Source organism: Adiantum capillus-veneris, chromosome 25 (assembly GCF_014529385.1).
Source record: "Adiantum capillus-veneris isolate H3 chromosome 25, ASM1452938v2, whole genome shotgun sequence".
Lineage (NCBI taxonomy): Eukaryota > Viridiplantae > Streptophyta > Polypodiopsida > Polypodiales > Pteridaceae > Adiantum > Adiantum capillus-veneris.
In genome coordinates, this window is record NC_140955.1 from 52,817,424 (window position 1) to 52,830,704 (window position 13,281).

The following is a 13,281-nucleotide window of genomic DNA, read 5'->3' on the forward strand; positions in this document are numbered from 1 at the left end:
AAGAGAGATAGCGAGAGCAAGATCGAGAGAGAGAGAGAGAGAGAGAGAGAGAGAGAGAGAGAGAGAGAAGAGAGATAGCGAGAGCGAGAGCGAGATCGAGAGAGAAAGAACGAGAGATAGGGTACGTAGACAGAGAAAGAACTATGGAACTAAAAGAGGCAAAGGGTTTTGCCTGCTACATGCATTGCCATGTACACCTGGGAGTGCACGTATGTGTCTACCCATATAGGATTTGACCAATAAAGACGAGATTTGACCCGTGGTCCTGATCTCCGTACACCTCTGACCGAGGTGTACTGAGATTGGGCAAGACTAGAGAATGCGAGGTAGTTTACATTGTGAGAGTATATATATACATATATATATATATTAAAACAACATTCATAATCATTGTAGATGACAACGTCATCAACTAACATGGAGGAAAAGATTGCATGCTCGTGCACACTCTGCAAGTATCAAATCCTGCGCAAGCGTAGGATATGTAATGAGCATGTGCACAAGTACGGAGAGTTTGCTAGAGAAACCGTACAGAATCTGCGATACGACTCCTACGGAACGGGCATTCATTTTCGTGACATAGCACCTACATCTGAGAGAGAGAGAGAGAGAGAGAGAGAGAGAGAGAGAGAGAGAGAGAGAGAGAGAAAAGATTATGCGTGAAGGTCCGACCAATATAGAGCCACGGATGGAAGCAAAAAAGGGCTTACAGACAGAAGACGACGGCATGGAGGAGATGCTAGATACCTTCTTCCAGACAAGCGAGGAGAACGCGAACGAAGCAGCACCAGAAGCCGTGCGCCTATCTCCTGAAGACATGTTGAGGAAGTTGGCACGTCAACCAATCTATGAAGGCGCCAAAATATCTGTGCTTCGTACTTGTCTGGCGTTTTTGAATCTTCAGTCAGTGTACGGGTGGTCAGATGCAAGCGTCACTGCTTTGTTTAGGTACGTAATTTACAAAAGAGATTTTCCGATTGCAACGGTGATATGCTCGGAGAGCTTTTTAATTTAATGTGGCTTAAACAGGTTATTGTGGGAGCAACTTCTCCCGGCTGGCAATGAAATGCCCCCCTCCAGGCCAAACGCAAAGCAACTTCTGACCTCAATTGACTTGGACTACAACAAGATTCATGCATGTCCAAATGATTGCATTCTTTTTCGCAATGAATTCGCAGATTGTCTATCGTGTCCTAAGTGCGGAGCAATGCGCTACAAACAAGATGCAGTTGGCGAGACAGTGCCAGCTAAAGTGTTGCGGCATTTCCCTATTATTCCTAGGATAAAAAACATGTTTCGTTGTGGTTCCATTGCAAAGTTGATGCGGTGGCATTCTACGAATAGATCCACTGACGCAACATTTAGAGTGCCCGCTGATTCGAAGGCTTGGAGGCACATTGAAGATACCTGACCACATTTTAAGAGTGAACCACACAATTTGCGTTTGGGCATGGCAATGGATGGAGTCAATCCATTTGGCTTGAGAAGCTCGCCATGGAGCACTTGGCCTGTGTGCCTTATCAATTACAACCTCTCGCCGTGGCTTGCTATCAAGAAGGGTCATTTGATTTTAAGCTTTATTGTACCTGGTAAGTTCAAGGCAAAAAACATGGATGTTTATCTAGCTCCACTAGTTGACGAGCTCCAGGAGTTATGGCATGGAATCGACATAGCAGATGCGGTTGAACCAGTAGGAGACTTTGATTTAAAGTTAAGCTTAAAGTTAATTTAAACAATTGTGTTCTGACGCTTTATTTTACTTTCTTTGTGCAGGACTTTAGTATGGCAGACGAGATTCCAGATCCCGCTTCCATGAGTGCAGATGCATTCATGGGCTTCGTTACACGGATGACGCCTGCTCAGATGGCAGAGGCTTCTCAGTACTGGCTAGCCAGAGGCACGGGTACTACGCCTCCGGGCTTCACACCAGAGGGTCCGACGCCTAGGGGGGGGACGCCTACGGGGTTCAGGACGCCTATGGGTACGACGCCTTCTTCTCCCATCACGGCCGCTTCGACACCTACGGGTGGGGCAAAGGCGGGTACGTCCTCATCTCCACAACACAGGCGCACTCGCCGATCTCGGCGATTGTCAGGTGGAGGTGGTGGTTGCTGTGGAGGAGGTCCACAGATGCTTCGATCCCTCCTCGCTCACGACCCCCGTCCTACCCAGGCACACCTCTCGACACACCTCTTGGCACACCTTGGACACCTTGGGGGGCACACGATCCTAGTGCCTCCAAGCTCTATACTGTACGGGGAGATGGTTCTGTTGACATGGATAGAGTCAGGACTGAGATGCGACAGTGGATTCGCCAGCTCGTGGAGCTGCAGTTTTCGACCAGCATTCTGACGTCTTGGGATCAGCAAGAAAAGGAAAAAGTCACTTACATAGTGGAGACCATCCTGAGAGAGTACCAGCCTGCTCCGGGTTCTTCTGTTGTTCCGGTGCGGTGGATCAAGGGTGTTGCATGGGACACCTTGAAACATCGACGAGATGCAGCTTGGAAGGCTTTCAAGATCGGCTCGCCGAAGCCTTCGGGCATCCCACACGAGACGTGGCTGCAGATCAGGGAGGATGAGCGGACAGCGGCCACGCAGTTCAGACAGCAGCGTGAGGCCGCGCAGGTACGACAGATGACTAGGGGGACATCTCATCTTGGCAGCGGAGGCTTCGATACCTTTCGCTATGAGTTTGTGAGTTTCTAATCCAATCTTAACTATGGCATTTTTTAAAACGCAATGAATCATGTATTCTTATTACTTTGATTTTTGTATAAACGCAGAATCTTGCGATGCATCGAGCTCTGACACGCGAGGAGGAGTCATATGGATATCGCAGAGGTATCTATGAAGTAGTGAATGATCTTGAAGCTTCAGGAGAGCCTGTAGACTGGGAGGCCTTACAGTCTCGCTGATCGCTTGAGGTGAGATGTTAATATGTGTAAGTTGATTTAATTAAGTCAGTATATGTGAAGTAATATCAATACTAATTTTGTGAGTTGTCCTATGTGCAGGTTGCGACGCCTAGTCATTAGTGGACCAGATTTCATATATATGCTTTGTGAGACACAGACACGCTTCTGTGTCTCTTTTTGGTACAAACAGTTAGTGTTCAGACAGTAATTGTTTCCCTTATGGTTATGATTATTTTCATTGTCATTGTATAGACAATTATTGTTTCTCTTTCTGGTTATGCTTATGGTTATTTTTAATTTTGTTTATGGTTATGGTTATCTGCAATATGGTTTTGATCAAAGTGGTTATAGCCGGTTATGGTTTTAAGTTATGGTTATGGTTATGGTTATCTCCCAATGGTGCTCCTAAGGCTGGTTCTTCTCCCAATGGTGCTCCTAAGCCATAATTTCTAACAGTTCTTGCAAGAGATGGTTCATCTCTTCGAACTCGTTCTATGGGTGGTCTTCTAGGCTCTGTTGACCCTTGAGTCTTTGGATTACTCTCTCCTTGATACCTTGAATAGAGTGGTGGTTCTTGTAAATCCCTTAGCCCTCGTGCGGCTTGATAACCATCTTGGTTTTGGTCTTGCTCTAATGTTGCACTCTGTCGAAGCCGTGCGTGCAATGATGGTTGAGTTGCTGGTTGGTTTTGGTTGTTGAATGTCCACGGTCGGGTAGAATGTGAGGTCGCGTCATACTCCTCTAAAAATGGATTTGTCGACTTGCTAGGGGTGTAGGTGCCTCTTGGCACTTCATCGGGGGCATATGTTGGTGCTCCTGGAACTGTTTCCTTTTCTATCTCCTCTGGGAGAATACGTTGGTATTCTCGCCCGTACCTATCAACAAAAATGATATCCTTCCCCATAGCAATTTCATAAGAGAACAAGTAAAGAATCTTATCTTTGCTTAACTCGTTTGGGTATGGTTCTTTGCAACGAAAGTAAGAGACTATTCCCTCACTCTCATGTTTGTAAATTCCCACATTCTCATTATAAGTTGAAACCCTGGTTGTTTTATTATCATACATAAAAATTGCTCCAGGTCGATCAATGTTGGTGGCGGTTCTTGAGTTTCTGAAACCATTTTTCCTTTCGCCACGTTATCTCCATATCTATTGTAATCCTCAGGGTTACTAACTATCAGATAGTGGTTCCCCTTTTTGTCTCGGAATCTATCTCCATCATCATAGACTCGAATTATCTCTAGTCTCTGAGCCAGTCTTTCTTCAATACAAATACACTTGCGTCCTCGATAGTCAGAATAAACTAGGGAACCCCTCGAGCTTGTTCCTTCTAAGAAGATCACAGTGAACTTGGAATCATTCAAAGGATTTAGGGATTTGCTTCCTCCTGGCATTGGTCCGTCATAGGTGAAACCTCCTAGCTGTTGACTACCCATCATGAAGAAGGATTTGTATGATGAAGTGTCAGTATCACTACCCTCCTCAATAATCGGTGTTAGTGGATCTAGCCTTCCTTGAGTTATACTCTCCTCAGTGGACATTAAGCTACCTTGGTCACCTGCCACCTTTTGGTCTCTAAAGATGTATCTTCCTGATCTTAAATTCATCAAACTTATCAATGAAATTTATCACAAATCCAACCACTCACCTGACAAAGGATCAGTCTCCGCACAACTTCTTGCTTTGCTGCTGAATATACCTGTACACAAGCGTTTAATTTCGGCAATCGAATCAAAGCATTCAATCGCTAGAGGTTATCTTAGTAATGATTGGTATAATTGGAGAGTTAAACTCAACCACTACTGTATTTTATACACTACTGATGTTCTCGATTAGGTCTGATAATCTGGACCTATACTTCCCTCGGATGTTGGTCAATTTACATGAAAAGTCTGAATTCAGTCTTTGCTCCGTCAAAAGGTCAAAGAAGGTCTAAATTCATTTCTGAAAGAAATTCTGGAACCCTTAAGCCAAATGGAACCTCACTGTATAAGCTCAGTCAAATTTTCTCTTCACTAAGCCCCAGTAGTAGGATGTCTCCTGCTCTGTTTTGCCTGGATTTTTGCACTACTGAGTCCACAGCTATTTTTACTTTTTGATTTGGACACCTATAAGCTGGTCAATGGATCAGAAGTCTGTTCCGACAGCCTGATGTTGGTCTTGATCAGTCTAATCAACTCCAATTTGGACCAAAATTGACTAGGATGCTTGTCTCAGGCTATACAACACCCTGCTAGGCCTACAGTCAGTATCTGGCTTCAATTTCTTGCTTTAGACATTCTACGTGTAGCATGTCTTTTTGCTCTGAATGGATTCAAATGCAAAGCACAGACTCCTCTTGAGGTTCTAATCACTTTGGTATGCTCAAAATTAGGTTTGGGGTGCAAAATCACATAAATGACATCCTACGCGTAGGATGTCTTTTTGTTCTATTTGACCCCAGACTTGACCCACGGCTTCCCCTTGATGTCAGCAACCCAATGGTATGCTTAGATTTTGGTTTGGATTTCAAAAGTCCCCAATTTTAGCTGTTCTAGTCTTTTTCAGTCAAAAGTGCTGAAGTCTTCTTAGAACCCAATTTTCTCACCCAAATGAAATGAAACCTCTCTCAGTCACTCAATATATCATGCAGATCATTCCCATGCAGCCATTCTATGGTTTTGGTCTTAAAATAATGCCTTGGCACAATTTGGGTAGGATGTCTAGCAATTTCAGTCTATCTGGCCTTATCCTGTCAAAATATGGTCAAATTTCCACTTTCCAGGTGAAAATAGGATAAAACCTACCTTCTGAACACACTGGTCAACTCAAAATTCCAAAATTCCCACTAGCCTGTAGACTTCCTACGCGTAGGATGTCTCCTGGCTTAAAATTATTATTTTTTTCCTGACAGAAATGCTTCTGATGCTCTGTAGCTTTATCAGAAACACTCACAGTAACTTTTGGACTTCACTTCAGCTTTCAAACACACTTTTGCGTCTTTTACAACCTTGTGATGAATCTAACAAGCAAGTATACATACATGAAGTGCTCTAGATCCTGAATCATGATGTCCTACTTACTCTACCCCTACTCCTCATGTAAAATGGTGGTAATGGTGTTTTGGTTGCTTCCTGGCCTCTCTGGACTCTCAAGCTCTCCTTTCACTGCTTCTACCACTTCAACTCCTACTCTCTACTCAACTAATACCTAAAACTATCTCAGTCTACCTAAGTCGAAGGATCTAGGCCAGACACACGCTCCCTAGACTCCCTCTAAGACCTAGAGAGTCCTCCACCCTCTGATACTATCTAACTGTAAAACGAAACTCTTAGCAAGCCAAAGAATCCTTCTCCTCAAGGACTAGTCTCGGTCACCTACCTAAGGTTTTCGTCCCCGGCAACGGCGCCAATGTTGGACGGATACGTTGCGATGGACGTCAGCACAGCGAGAACTCACCTAACAAGATTTGTCAGCTAAGGACGAAGCTCGACCCGCAGGCACATGGAAGCAAGCATAGGGTGTCAACCTACACTCGACCGACTCCTAACTAATTCCTACATAGGTCTCTACCCAATGTCTAAGCTACAATCTTCAGACTGCATAAGAGGAAACTTCCTACAATGCTTTCTAGAGCCGAACACCCATCAAACAATCTCGAAACGCCATAGAACTTGAAGGAGACCCTACTAACACCAATAGGTCCCTCTCCCTAAGGTCTATAAACCAAAACCCCAACCCAAAACACCTGGTACAGAATCATGTAGGATGTCTGGCCGAAATTTACAGGTCGTCGTTTCCAAAATCTTAAGTGCCTAATGTGTAGTTCTACTCAATGCAAACGCGTGGATATGCTGCAATGAAAAATCGGACAACGTACGCTCACTGAATCACTAGATGAAGCTCATAGATGGAGCTCGCAAAAACCAGACCGTACGCGTGTAATGTAGGTATTGGCGCGTAGCTCTCGTCGAGGGCAACACACTGCACTTCTCTGCAATCGATTCCGACCACTGGTGCACGCGTAGAGTCAAGATGAAGCTCTCACTCTCTCTCATACACAGTACGCTCACTCATAGACTTCAAACTTTTTTAGAATGACAAAAGGTTTTTTCATTAAGGTCAAAAAGTGGTATAAATACCTTACAATTCTCAAACCCTAATGTTCCATTTTAACCATCTACTCAATCTAAATGTCAAAACTGGGATACAATCTGGAAACTTCTGTAAGCCCCAATATTTACAAGGTGAAATGTCGGGTTTTCTCAATAAATGAATATTACAAAAAATAATAATCTGATGAGCAGTCAATTTTCGTACGGTGTGTCCAGCTTCTAATAGGTAGCACGATTCCTTTATCTTTTTTGACCTTGGCTCCACTCACAACTTCATATCAACGGAGTTGGTCACTAAGCTGGGCATACAAATTTTTGAGATGGGAGATATTGTGATTGCTGATGGAGCTTTCAAGGAACAATGCCTCCATTACTCCCTTGATTGGGAAATTGAGGCTTCATTTCTAAAGCTACGTCAACAAAGAGGACTTTTTCATCTCCCCTCTCCAACATGAGGATGTTATCCTAGGGGCACCATGGTTCAACCGCATGGCTGCCAATATGAAGTTCCCTAAAAGGAGAATTTATTTCACCTACAGGAAAAAGAACATGTATATAGATGCTGATGAGTCGGGTCGCACTATACCTCTTGTAAATTCACCTGCTTTCGATAAGTCATGAAAAGCTCAGTTTTTGCATACATGATTTTTATCAAAGCGTCTATAATTGATTCTAATTTTTTATCCAATGAAAACCGTAGTAAACAAGAGAAATTAGAGTTTTTTAATTTCCTAAATGGATTTCAAGATGTTTTTATCGATGACATTTTTGGAGAGTTACCTCCAAAATGAGGGGATGATGACCATAAGATAGAAATTCTACCTGGGAGCTCACCGCCTAATAAGCCTCCTTATAGAGTTTCTCAAGCTCAACATGTAACGGAAATTGCCTATAAACATTGAGAGTAGTGGAATTAGGAAATTAGGTGAAGCACTTTTGAGAGATTCTTTGTGAGCATAGCGGTTGAACTTAATTGATGGTAGCAACATAAACATGGTACTACTTAGTTAACTTGGCATGAACAATACTTTTGCAAGAGAGAGATATTTTAGAGAACATGACAATAGTTGAGGACCGGATTCATATGGAGCCGTTCCCCCCTCCAATAGGCATTTGTATTATAGTTTCTCCCATCAATTAGAGAGACTTGGTACAATACAATCTTTGTGTTCCTTGTAACCTAGGTGATTGAATGAAGATGGAAAGCTTCATGCATCACAAGCATAACATAAACTTGAAGAAATCATAAACTATCCCAAGCCTCAGTCCCAAGGCCTCAAACACCTTTGAAGGTGGAGAGAGCTAGCGGGGAATGAGGATAGGGAAGAGGAAGAAGAAACATTCCATAGGAGAAAGAAATAGTTCCTCACTTATCATTACTCTTCTTGCTAGCATACATAATAGCATAGTAATAAAGATGGAGAAGATGGAAAGCTTAAGCATTGAAGCATGACTCTTGGTTGGATTTGCATTCCATAGCCAAGAGTGTTGGTGTAGGCTTTCACTCTCACAAGATTGGAGAAGGAGGTGGTATTCCTCAACTTTCACCAAGTGAGGATGGCCTTGCAAATGAGTGTGTGTGTGGAGTATATCCCCCTAGCAACCCCCCCTCCTTGCTTTGGGCGAGTGGTGACCTTTCTGCATGTTGCAAGCTCATTGGACCCCTCTCCCCCTAGCCAATCACATGCAGCATGCAGTCAAGTACATGGGTAGTCTTTTGACAAGTGTCCTCCTTACCCCTTAGAGAGAGAGAGCTTGAAAATATCTAGATATTTGTTAGATGGAAGTAGAAGCTCATTGGACCCCTATTTAGCCCAACCAATAGCATTCAAGCACACCATGTGGTTAAGCTTAGTGAGAGTCTGACATGTGTCCCATGTGCTCTTTTAGAATTCCCCTAACGTTTAGATTTTTATGCATAGGAAGTTTCTCAAGCAACTTCCTCATTAAGTGTGTAGGTTCTCTTTTTGACTCAAGCATCTTACCCCCCATGCATAGGAAGCTTCTCAAGCAACTTCCTCATTAAATGTGACAAGTACCTCAAGTACCTTAGTCATCAAGAATGACAAGCACCTTAGGTGGAGTTCCCACCTCAAGCACAACCCTAGCTTGCTTAAGTTTAGGTCGGGTTTCCACCTCAAGCACAACCCTAGCTTTTAAGTTTAGGTCGGGTTCCCACCTCAAGCACAGCCCTAGCTTGCTTAAGGTTCCCACCTCAAGCACAGGTCTAGCTTGCTTAAGTTTAGGCCGGGTTCCCACCTCAGCTTAGCCCTAGTTTGCTTAAGGTCAAAGGAATTTTAACACTAACCATTGGAGGTCTTTAATGAAGCTAATCCTAAGGTCTTTTAAGCTTCATTAGTTAACCTTGCTCTTTGACAGACCATATCTCATTTGGGGCCCTTTACCATTGGCCCCGTGTTGAGATAGATCTGTAAGCACATGTCTATATTCTAACCCTTGTTCTCGTTTATTATCCCATATTAAATGATCAGTTTAATATGAGAAAATTATTTGGGTTGGTTAGATATTAGATATTTAATGGCATTACCTCTCTCTTGAAATCATAGTCGTCCTCGACTATGAGGTAAAAGAGGTAAATTCATAGTCATTAGTCAATTTTTTTTAGTCATAGTCATAGTCATTACCTCTTTTACCTCATAGTCGTCCTCGACTATGAGGTAAAAGAGGTAAAGTCATAGTCATTAGTCAATTTTTTTTAGCGGGTAGAGGATCCCTTTTTATCCTACGACATCATTCCAAGATGGATAACTAATCCATTTGGTGCTTGGGAGACATAGGTGCCACACGCATGTCTTCTCTTTAGTCCATTTCATCCTCCCAAGTAGAGTGACAAATTCTACATGGTGTTTGAGAGACGTCGTCATCCCAAACATGATTCTTAGTATGCATACTTCTTAAATTTGTGCACAATAAAGAGAGAATTAGTCTTATAAGACAAAAACATTGATCATTTAAAAGAAACATGTACATTTGGTTACTCTAATGTAGCATTGTAAGCGTTGACAAGGTTCATACTATCCTTAAGCTAGATTCCTTGCATCCATCTAGCATCTTCAAAAGGATAATTTTTGAACTTAATAAGATACCTTCGGATAATCTTACCATGTCGTAGTACCTTGTCTTCATGCCGAAGGATAGCTTCGGGTTGTAGTACCTCTTCTTAATCTTTGATGTCGGGAGGGTCTTCAATAATTAGTTCATTTGGAGGCTCTCCTTTGTAGGGCTTGAGTAGGCTCACATCAAAAGCATTGTGTATGAGCCAATGGTTAGGTAACTTGAGTTGATAAGCCACCTCATTGATTGGCTTCAAAATTAGAAAAGGACCATAGTATCTTTTTGCTAGTTTAGCAAATACTTTTGGTGGCCCATAGGATTTTCGCCCGTCGTTTGCCTCAATCGAGCCTTAGGAAACTTAAGTAAGACCCAATCATTTTCTTTGAGCATTAAGGACCTTCTGTGCTTGTCAGCAGCAGCTTTTTGCCTTAGTTGGGAGATGGATAAAGCCTCCTTAATCTTTTGAAAAGATGTTTCCAGGTCACAGCTATACTCATCGGCAGCGAAGATCTTCCCATGTACTTTAAGTAAAAAGGGACTTTTAGGTCTTCCCTCTATGATTTCAAAAGGTGTTTTTCCCGTAGAAGTATGGATAGTATTATTATACGCATACTCTACAAGAGATAAGTACTTTTCCCATTGTGAGCGTTGATCTACTTCTGTAACATAGGTCTTTAGTAGATCAAATCGTAAGATTGGCTATCTCACTTTGGCCATCCATTTGTAGGTGATAGGCCGAAGAGAAATTCAATCTTGTACCTAGATTTTCAAAGAGACCTTTCCAGAAATTACTGGTCATTCTAGGATCTCTATCTGACACGATGGATGTTGGCAATCCATGGTGTTTGAAATCTATCATATGAAGAGAGTTACCATTTGGTGTGCCTTAATAGTCTTCTTGACAGGGATAAAGTGTGCTTGCTTGCTAAACCTGTTGACTATTGTCCATATTCCCGTATTCCCATGGATAGATTTTGGCAATCCAAAGATAAAATCCATGGATATACTCTCCCATGGTGAATTAGGAATTGGCAATGGCTGGAGTAATCCAGGTTGCTTCCCTCTATCATACTTGGTCTTTTGGCATACTACACATTTTGAAACATACTCTTGTATGTCCACTTTCATGGTAGGCCAATAAAAGTACGTCTCTACTCCTCAAAGAGTAGGTTGCATGCCTCTATGCCCCGCATAGGGAGGAGCATGGGATTCATATATGACTTTCTCACGAAGGGAGTGGGTAACACATAGCCTATTGCCATGGAGAAGATAACAATCCTGCAAGGTGAATGGTTCCTCTTTCTTCCCCAAAGCAAGGGCTGACATTATGTCTTTAAAGTCAGGGTCAATAGCTTGTTTGTCGGAAAGCTTTGTTTGCGTCATGAAGTACTTGAGACTTTGATGGGGTGTTCGTAAGATGAATGGAGTCCCCAATAGATAGTGCTTCCATGTGTCTAGGGCATGTAGAACAATTAACAGTTCTTTCTCATAAATGCCTAAGACCCGTTCATCTGTGTTGAGCCTTTGGCTCTCATATGCTATGGCATGCCCTTCTTGAAGCAAGACTGCTCCAAGGCAATCACCACAACGATCACATTGGACCTCAAATGGCTTTGAGAGACCCCGAAGCATAAGGACTGGTTGGGAAATAATCTTCTCTTTGAGCTTGTCAAAAGCACTTTGCTCCTTAGCATTCCATGAATACTTTACGTTTTTCTTCGTTAAGTCATGCAATGGTCCTGCTATTTGAGAGAATTTTTCTATGAAGCGTCTATAGTATACACACATACCAATAAGCTTCTTAGCTCATGTAGATTCCTTGGATTAGGCCATGATTTTATTACCTCCAGCTTTGATGGATCCATACGGATACCATCTTGAGAGATAATATGACCTAAGTATTGAATCTCTTGAAGGAAAAATTCGCTTTCTTTTGATTGAGAAAAAGCTTATTCTCCCTTAATGCTTGAAAAATCAGTTGGAGATGTTGCTTGTGCTCCTCCAAGGAATTGGAGTAGATGATGATACCATCAAAGAACACTCCAGTGAATTTGCGGTAGGGTTTAAAAATTTTCTCCATTAATTTATTGAATGTAGCTGGTGCATTAGTCAAGCCAAAAGGCATGAGTAGATATTCATAAAGGCCAAACATTGTACGAAACGCGGTCTTTAGGATATCTTCATTCACTATCCTTATTTGATGGTAGCCACTTTTAAGGTCAATCCTAATGAAGTAGGTAGAGCCTTGTAGCTTATCAAAAAGATCTTCTACCCGAGGTACGGGAAATTGGTTTTTGATAGTGATATGGTTTAGTGCACGATAGTCCACACAAGTCGAGTGTAGGTTGACACCCTATGCTTGCTTCCACGCGCCTGCGGGTCGAGCTTCGTCCTTAGCTGACAAATCTTGTTAGGTGAGTTCTCGTTGTGCTGATGTCCGTCGCTACGTATCCGTCCAACACTACCTCACCTTTCCCCAAGCATAGGAAAGGGATGATCCTTTGCAATGAGTATCCTCTTTTGGAGCTTCGACCCATGGAATCTCTAGGAGTCTCATTGCATGCATTTCTTTTGGGGCAAGAATGATAGCCATGTTTTTGCTCCCCACACTTGAAACAGTTATGGTCTTTGCAAAAATTTTCTAACTCTTCAGTAGAGAGTTTATTTTTACCTTTGTAACTCCTTTCTCCTTGGTTTTGTTGTTGTTGTTCCTAGAATGCTTTTGCTTTGGGAAGAGTTTTAAGCATTGTTCTTCCCTATAGGTTCATTTTGGTCTTTAGTTTCCATGGGCTTGAAATTCCTTTTAGCCCCCTGGTTGGAAACTAATTTGTGAAGAACCATAGTATGGTGAATCACCTCAGTGATGGTCCTAGGCCTTTGAGAGTTGACATACTCGGCCATATCTTCAGGTAGTCTCGCACAAATTGTTGATATTGTTCAATAAAGTCTATCTTTTGGTAGACAGTAGCTTTGAGATGTAAATCCCAAACTTGTCCACATACTTGTGGATAGACTCATTGGAAGTTAGCTTCAAACTTTGACATTCGGCAAGGACTTTGTCTTTAATGTCGCTTGCAAGAAATTTCTTCCTTATGGAAACTCGTAGAGTTTTCCATGTCTTGAGAGATTTTCCATTACCTTGTAGACTAGGCCACCATTTTTGAGCAAATTTTTGAAAATGCATAGCTACATAA